The sequence below is a fragment of the Papilio xuthus genome, unplaced genomic scaffold, assembly GCF_000836235.2.
Source record: "Papilio xuthus unplaced genomic scaffold, Pxut_1.1 DF826933.1, whole genome shotgun sequence".
Lineage (NCBI taxonomy): Eukaryota > Metazoa > Arthropoda > Insecta > Lepidoptera > Papilionidae > Papilio > Papilio xuthus.
The window spans coordinates 6,615,469-6,626,342 of record NW_013531716.1 but is presented as its reverse complement, the minus strand read 5'-3'; the positions used below and the strand labels follow the sequence as shown (position 1 = coordinate 6,626,342).

At 33.9% G+C, this 10,874-nt stretch overlaps 1 long non-coding RNA gene across 1 annotated transcript; it reads right to left on the bottom strand.

Moving 5' to 3' along the window:
* Positions 1-4,631: 4,631 nt before the first annotated feature.
* LOC106122202 (uncharacterized) lies at positions 4,632-9,528 on the bottom strand. Its single transcript, XR_001228088.1, has 3 exons — positions 9,370-9,528; positions 5,586-5,837; positions 4,632-4,988 (listed from the first exon to the last, which is right to left on the bottom strand). It is a non-coding gene; the product is annotated as an uncharacterized LOC106122202 (long non-coding RNA).
* Positions 9,529-10,874: the final 1,346 nt, after the last annotated feature.

The following is a 10,874-nucleotide window of genomic DNA, read 5'->3' as shown; positions in this document are numbered from 1 at the left end:
GTTTTTAGATTATTAGCAATAGACTAAATATTTATTAAAGATTTGAATTTATTATCATTTATGTTTGTTTATTGATGTATACCTAAAATATTCTACAAATTGTCACTTCATTATCCCATTGACATAGAGGTAACTATTTATTTTTTCAACATCATCAGCTCACTACACGTCCCCACCGAGGGGCTCGGATCTAAGTTAAGGGTGAATAGGCCATAGTCAACCACGCTTGCCCAGTGCGGGTTGACTTCACACATATCTTTGAATTTCTTCTCATATATGTGCAGGTTGCATCACGATGTTTTCCTTCACCGTAAGAACGTCGGATAAATGTAAATATGTAAATCGAAAATCGAAAAACACATTGGTACATGGCGGGATTCGAACCCAGCACCTGCTGATTGCAAGTCAAATGCTTGACCACTGAGCCACCGACGCTCATATTTTTTTACTAAGGCTAAACTTTTAAGCGAAAAAGGATGGATGTCTCAATTTGTCTGTATGTTCTTATACGTAAGACGTTCGGTCCTGATTTCCGGTTTTAACATTTTGTGTTCACTTACCCATTTTTAAAATCCGTAGTGAAATAAAGGTACATAGTACAGAATTGTTTGTAAGAGACTACTGCATCGTTAAATAGAGGGACTTTTTGGATGTAGGAAATAAAACTGAGACTGCATAGTTTATTCATGTTCAACTTACGTGAGGAGCAATGTTACCATTCTTTATGTTTTAACAAGAGAACGTAAGATACCTGCACTTTACTCTTCGCACACGTACGTTCTTTGAATTTGGAATTAAATTATTAAAGTGGTTTTAAGTAGGTACTTAAGAGGTATTGTTACTTGTAATGAAGTAAAATATCTCTACTGTAACGTTAGTAGACCATCTTTTCTGAAAATTTAACTTTACGATTAGTGTAAATTTTCAGGGCGTACATACAGTAACAAACATGACATCTCCCATATTCTTAGAAAAACATAGAAAACATTTTGTTTTAATCTTATATAAAAACGTCTAAACACTCACGTATAATCGTCCGGTGGCGGCACCGACTAGTTTCGAGGCCATCGAGGGCCCTTCATCAGGGCGAGTGGGACTGGTATTAAAGAGTCGCCACCGGACAAATATATGTGAGTGTTTATCCGTTTTTTGTATAAGTTTATTATAACATTGAGCGTCGGTGGCTCAGGGGTCAAACACTTGACTTGCAATCTGCAGGTCCTGTCTGTCCTCAATATTTATATATTTATTACAAAGCCCCTTGCATTAATTATAGAAACTATATTGATTAAAACAGCTAACACCATAATGCTAAAATTACGTCATTAGGTTAAACATCGTTCAATTCAGCCGTACCTGGCACGATAACATCATTCAGTCAAATCCAGTTTGAACTTTTTAACGCAGTGCAGATTCTAATAACTTTCACAAAAGTTCCTAAACACTATACTACACGAAATTTAATCTTACTTATATTATAAATGCGAAAGTTTAGATGGACCAATGATTGTTTGAAAAAATCTCATACGGGTCAACGGATTTTAATAAATTTGCTACACATGTAGAACATACTCTGGAAGAACACATAGGCTACTTATTAAGTTTTAGTACGGAGTCGCGGGCTACAGCTAGTTATCATATAAAGTAAGACATATTATGTGGGAACTAAAACTAATCACATACTCACGCTATGCTCTCATCTTAGCGTCTTCAATGCGATGCAATGCATACAGAATAAGTTCATAATATGTTTATGTTGAATTAAATATGTGTACAAAATACTAGACGAAAACACGCTTATATCTAAAACAAAAAAACTAATTCGTTGCTTTGTTTTAAAACACGATAAAATTATAAACAATATCAAGAAATGGATTAAAAATATCATTTTAAATATTTTACATCATTACAACACCAACTGCATTAAAGATAAATAAGTATTATGTGACATTAAATAAACCGAGCTACAATTAGCTATAATCTGTGCACAGAGTGGGAATCAAAATGGCGGTCACACTATTATGGCGGGAACAAAACGATACTGCTGGAAGCAGATGGGCTTAATAGGGTTCAAAATGTGATGTGATTAAATAATCAATTTGTACATCGCTAGAATTTTAATAATAATTTCTGTAATTTTTTTATGAAGTTTTCAATTAAATTAAACATGGCAGCCATTGTAGGTGTTGGTAGTCGTTGATATTGTTATTTTAAGTCGCTTCTACCATATGTCTCATTCCAAATTAATATGCGGAATTACTAACCCGTTTTGTAGTTGAGCTTATAATAATAAATAAAGAAAAGGTAGCAATCTTTTATTAAAGTTATAGACTCGTATACAATGTATGTAAAGTGTGAACCTACCCTTGTCCTACTCTTCCATACATCTCTATCAGCCGGCATATCTGAATTCGCGAACATTCAGATGGATGGATGGATGTTTATTTAAAGGTATCTCTTGAACGGCTGAACGGATCTCACTGAAATTTGGCATAGATATAGAACGTAAAAGAACACATAGGCTACTAATTAAGTTTTTTTTAAATTCCGCGCGGTCGGAGTCGCGGTTGGCAGCTAGTGTACATTAAATACAATTTCTGTTGATAATAAATTTTGCGAATGTATTTTCTTCGTCCCGCCTCCGTAAGTCGAGAGCAAATGAACAAATATTATTTGAAGTAACTGAGAAAATGTGCTTTTAATGTAAAACAAATTGGTAAAATTTTATAGAAATTCACTAAGCAAATATTTCCTAAGGTTTTCAGTAACATTCAAGCTTATTTTAATATTAAAATATTTGGCAAGCAACGCCATGTATTTTTATTCGAGTCCCTTCGAAATGTTTATATTACTTGACCTTTAAGAACGGAAATAACTGTACTTTGAATAAGATGTGCTCAGAAGTGCGACATTCTCAGAAATATATGAAGAATGAATGGCGGTGTTTGCTTGCGGCCGTGAACTGAAGCGCGGGAAAACGCCTTTCACCGAATGTTTTCTTTTTATATCCAGTGTTTCTTGTGTTTTTTTCTTTTCAGCCAGTTTTTACTTATTTACATATGCGATTTTTGGTGATATTACTTTTTTATTTCTCTTAATACATAAGATAAAATGACTTAAAATACGTACAAGTTTGTGTTCACTAGGGAAATGATTTGGCGTTCTAAATATTTACTCATCATAGAAAACGCAGAATAGATACTTAGATGTTCTCCATTGGTTTGTGTTTAATCTGTTTTGCAAACTCATATAAGACATAATTCCTATAACAATCAATTTAATCAAAAATTAAATATAATAGGTACGTTAATTCGTAAAGTTATTCAGTCCCTCTCAGTTATTCATTACCAAGGCAGGATTTCACGCAATGAAATGCGAACATTGTAGAGAAGTGGTGTGGGAAAGAGAGAGGAGAAAAGGAACACTTATGAAACAGTTCATTAATTTTCGAGAGCAAGAATCTTTTAAATGAAGTTGGTTTCAAAACGCAGATGAGCAACGTGAATGAATAAAGTGTTGTGTTTAATTTATTTTTTAAATAAATGCTTTTGATTTATTTCTTTTGTATTAACTAATTTGTATCTTCAAAAACATATAGAATTTTTCTTCACTGGGTTACTTGGACTACATACACACTATTTAAAATTAATCAGTGTTTCAAATATAGTTTCCCTTTGTAATAATAACTTACCATAATCAATGTATTTACCTTTACAAAAATAACTAAAAAATAATAACTTGTTAAAAAGAAAGTAAAACTTCGTCTAGAAACAACTATTCAGTTTGCCATCTTGTATATAAAAAGTTTATTTTATTTTTTATTTGATTCTTACTAAGAACACGGGTGTTTGAAATGAAACTCGTTGCCTAACCAATTTAAAAAAAAAACGTTGATTTTAAAATTGAATACTGTTCTATATTCAACCAACGTTCCGTTTTACTTACACGAATCCTACAGGATTAAGATATTACTTATTAAACAAATGAATATTCCTTTTTTCATTAAAAACGAAACATAAAAGTTTTAAGCTAAAGGTAAGTGTTGTGTGATTTTAACACCACTGATATTTTCCGACGATAAATTGCGTCACATGCTCGTTGATTCCGTTTATTGCCTGATGTGTTGGTTGTAAATATTGTTATATTATTTATATTCTCAGCCATTACGTTTCATCATTAAATAGGGATTTCTCACGATTTTTTTTTAATATCATCAGTCTTTCTCTGCCCATTGGACATAGGCTTTTTCCGATGCCTTCCATAGTAAGCGATCCGACCATTTCACACACAAAGACTTCCCAACTATGTTTATTAAAAAAACATTTTTTTTTCCAACTCATTTCCTCGAAACTGTGTTTTGTACAAGTCAAAATATAAGGGACTTGATTGCAATCTTTTATTTCGATACAGATGTTCCTTATCGAAATTTGTAATATTTTTTTAGTTCTATAAAGCTTTTCATATAAAATTTGGAAAAAAGTAACGGAAAGGATAAAACAATCTAATTATTTTATTAATAATTCGTTAGCCAATTTTTTTATACAATAAATTAATAATGTAATATGCCACAATGACGAGTACGAGATAAGGACCATCCTCATCATCATTTGGGTCCATAACAAAAAATCCTCTGCGGATGGTGATGATATTTAATCTGTTATAATGAAATACATATTCTTGTTAGTACGCAGAAGAAAAAAAAACCCTAAACCGTTATAGATAAGAGAGAAGCTACACCACAAACAATCGATCGAAATTACATTGTCTTTATTGAAAAAAAGAATTTTTTGGTAGCAGCTTTTAAAACTACATTGTGATTCTTGTGGTGATAATGAAAGATGATTTTAGATGATCTGGCCCGTAGTTCGTCAGTTCAGCAGAGATGCATCTCGGTAAAGTTCTTCTTGTCCTTAAAGATGGGACCCCAAGAGCCGTAGTCCTTCTTTTTTTCTTCCTGCTTAATGGCGGGTGGATTTGCCATAGGCTTCCTGTAACACGATAATTTTAATATTCATCATCAGCTCACTATACGTCCCCACCGAGGGTCTCGGAGACTACCCTAAGTTAAAGGTGATTAGGCCATAGTCAACCACGCTAGCCAAGTGCGGGTTGGTTTAATAACTAAGAACGTCGGATAAATGTAAATATGTAAATCGGAAATCGAAAAACACTTTGGTACATGGCGGGATTCGAACCCAGGACCTGCAGATTGCAAGTCAAGTGCTTGACCTTGATATAATGAGTTATATATATTACTAACTTTTATTAACATCGTCACTGTCAAACGCAACGAAAAAGGTCTCCTTGAAATATAACCTTAAAGATTCTCTCTACATATCTCTATTCTTAGCTAATAGATACTTGAAGGAACATTTCAATGTCTGTTTTTGTGCCAAAATTATTACAGTGAGAAATTACTCCAAAACTTTACCGTGGAAGTATACTTATTTCATTTTCTTAGGCAATTTTTCTTAACTGGATCTTTTTGTCTTATTCTTTTGACCTTGTTTTGTGTTATTTTTACTGCAAATAACTGTTCTGTTTTCTCCTAAGAAATATAATTTATGGTCCGTATTATATCTTACTTGAAAGGAGCGGTGACGTCGAATTGTTTGCAGGCTTGATTAGCTCTAGACGCGGTCTTACAGTCGTCACCGCGGGCCATTGCTGCTGTTAGTCTTCACTGAGTCAGTACGAGCCGATGGAGATGGATGGTGATGTAGCGGTTGCTGGCTGTCTACGGCACGTGCTGAATGTGGGTAAGCACCGCGTGTTCCAGACGGTTACCGGTGTTCGCTCGACGGCTGCCTTTCCTTGTGCACAGGTTTTTAGCGAGCCTGGAATTTAAATAATAAACAAATAAATAAAGCATTACAAAGACAAAAGAAGTCGTATATATTTTATGCATACCCTTATTTACATTTTGGGTCATACACAATATTGAATCGGGTGCAATTCTTTGTTTCTGATTCATTTCTGATATGGATTAATCAGTGTGTTTCTTCTGAGGACAAAACCTATTGCAAAACACGATACCAAAGACAATTATTAAAAACCATGATGGTATCTAAAGAATCGGTCGGCCCAGACACCGCTGGCGAGACGCCGTAGAGCTGGATCTGCGGGAGCTACAAGCGATGGACTGGCAGGAAAAGCCTTAAGACAGGCGAGTTTGGCGATCTCATGTGTTGGAGGCCAAGATCTACTATAGGTCAATGCGCCAGCGGCGTAAGTAAGTAAGTATCTATAGAATAAGGAGTCAAAAACATAAGAATATCGAAGAATGTAAAAACCCAAGACATAAACGAGATATCTGGTATTTATACATATTTTAAAATGTCTAATGGTGCAGTACTGGTTGAATGATATTAAAATATTTATACGAATAGGCACATAATATTCTTAGGTTTTAATTAAACAAATGTATGCAAAAGTTAGTATTAATATTACTTAGTAATAATACTAGTGCATTATATAAGCAGGGTAAGTATATAAAATGCATAAATTAGCATAATAAAGTCCCATAGCTCGTTAAAAACTGGATGGACGACATGATGCAATAGCAAATAAGTATGGCATCATTGTGGTAAACGTGTATGAATACTTTTGTAAAGGTCTACGTTGTCGTCAACGAGAAAATATCTACGGCCCTACCATTGTAGAATCTAATATTGTACGTTTGCATCGCAGGAATCGCGTTGCGCTCGCTTCGTACACACAACGTTGAATCGTTAACGCGCGTCTTCTATTCCGTCAGTACAGGCATAGTAACTACATGTCTTTATAGATTTGTTCTGCCATCTTGAAAATCGGAGCAACTTTTCTCATGCCGATCTTGACAAAGAGGATTAGGGCTACTGGCTTTAGCGATGACAGATAGAAATGTCGGCAACGCGCGTTGGGTACGCGTCTATGACATTGTATTGCATAAGTCGCTTGGCGACAGATCTCGCCAGTTTCGAAGACTTACGTTGCCTTCTGTAGGAAGGGTCTACATTGAGGATATAACTGATACATAATAATTTTAATTTGTGTCATGATTATGTAAGAATTTGATTAACGATTTGCATTTTGATTATTATTTTCTATTTGGTTTCATACGAGTTAATTTTAGATAGATTTGGCGATACTGAGGTAGAATTGGACAGATCAATTAGTTATCGTTTGTGTACTAATTATATATCTATTATTTGGTTTATACAAAAATGAACCCTTTTCCTTGACTTTGGTGTCTGCTTTCCTCTCTGGGTTATGGACAGACTTATGTAGGTGTTTTTCCCTATCTTTTCATACCTTATTCCAATATGTACAGTATGTTTTATCAGTTGAAAGTGATTACTTAGCGGTTTGTATCAAAGTTACATTTTAAAAATAAATTTTAACTTTTAAATCACAATTTCTTAAACATCCTATATACTTCGTCGCGCTTAAAAAACAAAACAATTTTAGTAGCCTATGTGTTCTTCCACATCGCGTTCTATGTCTATGCGAAATTTCAGCAAGATCCGTGCAGCCGTTTTGGAGATACCTTCAAACAAACATCCATCCATCGATCCGTCTAAACATTCGCATCTACAGTATTAGTAGGATATTAGTTAGTTATTCTTTCTCATGAAATTTTTCCTAAAGTTCAGTGACTGTCAACTAGTTAGTCGATTGTTCCGACCTCGTTGACCGGTCGGCGGCCACGCGCGACTCGCGTGTTCACTCCAGTTCACCTAGAAAACAGTTTTAGCATATTCCGTTGTAAACATCCAATAACCAGTTCCATTACCAACATCTACGTCACTAACCGAGAACGAAACTTCATCTTAAACGAACGTATTGATCGCTTTCTACACACGTGGGAAGTTTTTAAGACGAAAGTATCCACGCAACTTTTAGTTCAAAGAAAGAATTCTCTCTTGTACTTCAACAGCTAGTCGAATTAGCTAAGTTGAATTTTAAGTGCTAAAGGATTCCAGTGATCATATTTAATAACATCTGTTTAGGCTATACTGAGCTTTGGAAAATTGGCAATATACATTGGGAATTATTTGCTTCATATTTCCATTAAAAAACCTAGAATTCCCCGCGTCCTTGGTTTAACTTTACTTTTCATTATTTTGAAGATTATCTTTAGCTTGAGATTGTATAGTAAAGAACCTTCGTATTAAAAAGCTGCATTAATAAAAACAGATATTATGTAATATCGATCAAGACTGTTTCCATTCCCTAAAAAAACAAATATAAATTACTTGTTTATGTTTTTTTATCTTTCGAAACTGTTTTTGCGTCAGCAACAGAACCCTTTCCAGACACGCTTAAATATAATTTCTTTTACATTCAATACTCCAAATTAACTGAATTTATAGCCGTAAATCCCAAAAAACGAATACCAGAAATTCCGAATAAGAATAAGCAAACACAGGATAAACAGGTAAAGGTAAACTGTTAAAATAGCTACTTATAATACGGTATACAGATATGATACATAATCCTTTCCAGGGTTGATAAATCAGATTATTAAGAAATGAAAACAGCCATTGCAATGTAATTATAGTGCTCAATAACTACGAGGGATCTAGTTGATAAAAATAGTAACATAGCTAATTAGCTAACAGCTTTTACGTTAGCGTTTTCTTAAAACATTCCGAGACGAGAGACCTCCTCTCTGCAAAAGTAAGAGAGAGGGAAAGTCTCTCACCTGAAAGAAGTCATACTCCTCCCACAGAGGGTTGCCATGGCCCCAATTTTGCTCTGATTTCGCGGGCTTATTAATTAGTGATGGTGAATCAAGAGTAATTGAATCCATCTCTATTTGGCTTTCATCGTCTTATTTCTTGTGTTCTCTATCGCTTTATCATTTGTTTTTACATGCGTAGAAACCCTTACCTTTACTATTTATATGAATAAGAAATCATTCAGAATTCTAATGTCACCATCATCTCTTTTTCTTTATCTCAACTAAAGTAGGGTCGTCGCACCAGTTTTCGTCCTCCAAAACAATTTGTCTTCCGCCATTTCATTCCTTACATCTTTCTTGATCATGTCACCTTACATCCATCTCAATCAATCCATCATCATTAGGGATACAATCTAATCAGTCCAAAATTATTAAATCTTTATCCTTTAATATTTGACCTTCTAAGGAGTTTCTCGAGTACCATTTTTTTAAGTTTTTTATAAGTATTTATGAAATTCTTTTTAAGGTAAAGTTTAGATAAAACTATTAGCATTTAAAGTCTATTTAAAATATATTTAAATGAAATATGAACCAACCATAAACAAAAGAGTTAAAAGTGCAATGTGCTTTAGTGAAAACTGGTCCGACGAGCACAAACCTATCACATGATACTACTACTTTACTGTATAAAAAGTTCAACTAACCTGGGTAAAAATTTGTCGGTGATCGCGAATTTTCTCTTCGATTTTGTCATTGACACCCAATAATTTCTATAGGAAAAATTTCAAAAATAACACTCCGAAAATGTTCAGAATTTAGCGGCCGATTTGTGCGCGCGCCGAATTGAAACTGCCACCGGCTGGGCGAGGCTTGCATTTATGTACCACATCGGAACTGGCCGGTAACGTGTTTGGATATACATACGTACGTCGACGACATAATAATTAATTCTATTACGACGGATTTTTCCTCCAAAATCAACATCACATTTCACCTTTTGGCTAGAGTTTTATTCATGGGATTTTTTAAATCTGTAACCATACTTTAATTTTTTTATAACCTTCCACATCAACCTTAAGATCGAATTATAATTGTTTTTATTTTGATTTCATTAATAAAAGTTTTTTTTTAAATGATTTTTTTTTATGTGCGACTCTGTGCTGCACTCTCATTCTTCCCTGTCGTGGCCAAAAACTTTGTTACACTTCAATTTTAAAAATCGAATTACAATAATTTCTATATCTAATTAAAAACTAATACAATATAAAACATTCGATCTAGATCTACATTTTACTATCTAAGATATTTTTATTAACACTTTTAATACATTAACCCTTATTGTGGCAATATTTCTTTTTTGAAGAAAAAACAAAGTTAAAAATTATTTTATAGTGATCGTATATTTTTATAAAGTTGTATGTATGGTATACTATACAAAATGAACATAAGGGATAAAAACTATATAATCTCAGTAGCAATAAAAACTCTAAACTATACTTAAAAGAGCGATTGTCTCATTTCTGTTGTTCCTCTTATATACAAAGCAATTTAAAAATAAATCTTATATATAAGATTCTCGTGTCACAATTTACGTTCCCATACTCCTCCGAAAGAGCTTGACTGATTCTCATGAAATTTTGTGAGCATATTGAGTTGGTCTGAGAATCGGCCAACATCTATTTTAAATCCCGCGCGGACGGAGTCGCGGGCGATAGCTAGTAATCTATCGATTTTTATCCTACTTGAGGGGTTAGGCAAAATGCATTCGCTTAGAAGCGATTCATAGCGATCTTCAAAATTGTATGGAATTGACGCGCGACAATCACGTCACTTATCGATAGTTGTCAGTTCTTTACATTTTTGAAGTTCGTTCTTTCTTTCACTTTGTTTAACCCCTCTGGGCTGATATCGTTTCAGAAATACAATTTACGCAACAATTACTTATTACAAGTAACTTTTAATGTTTAAGGGAACAATAAAAATAAACAAGGTCATGAAGAAAATTTATTGAGTAGTAATTACATTGTCTTCTTGATAGTAAATTTCCTCATTGTTATTCGTTCAATAACCCTAAAGACTACAAAACCCTTGTTCTGTTATCAACGTACTACGAGGCTTTAATTTGAATGTCTTACTACCGTACTAATTCTGAATAATTTTTCGGTACAAAGAGAGTCTTAGTGTCTCTTTCTCATACCAAGAGACCACA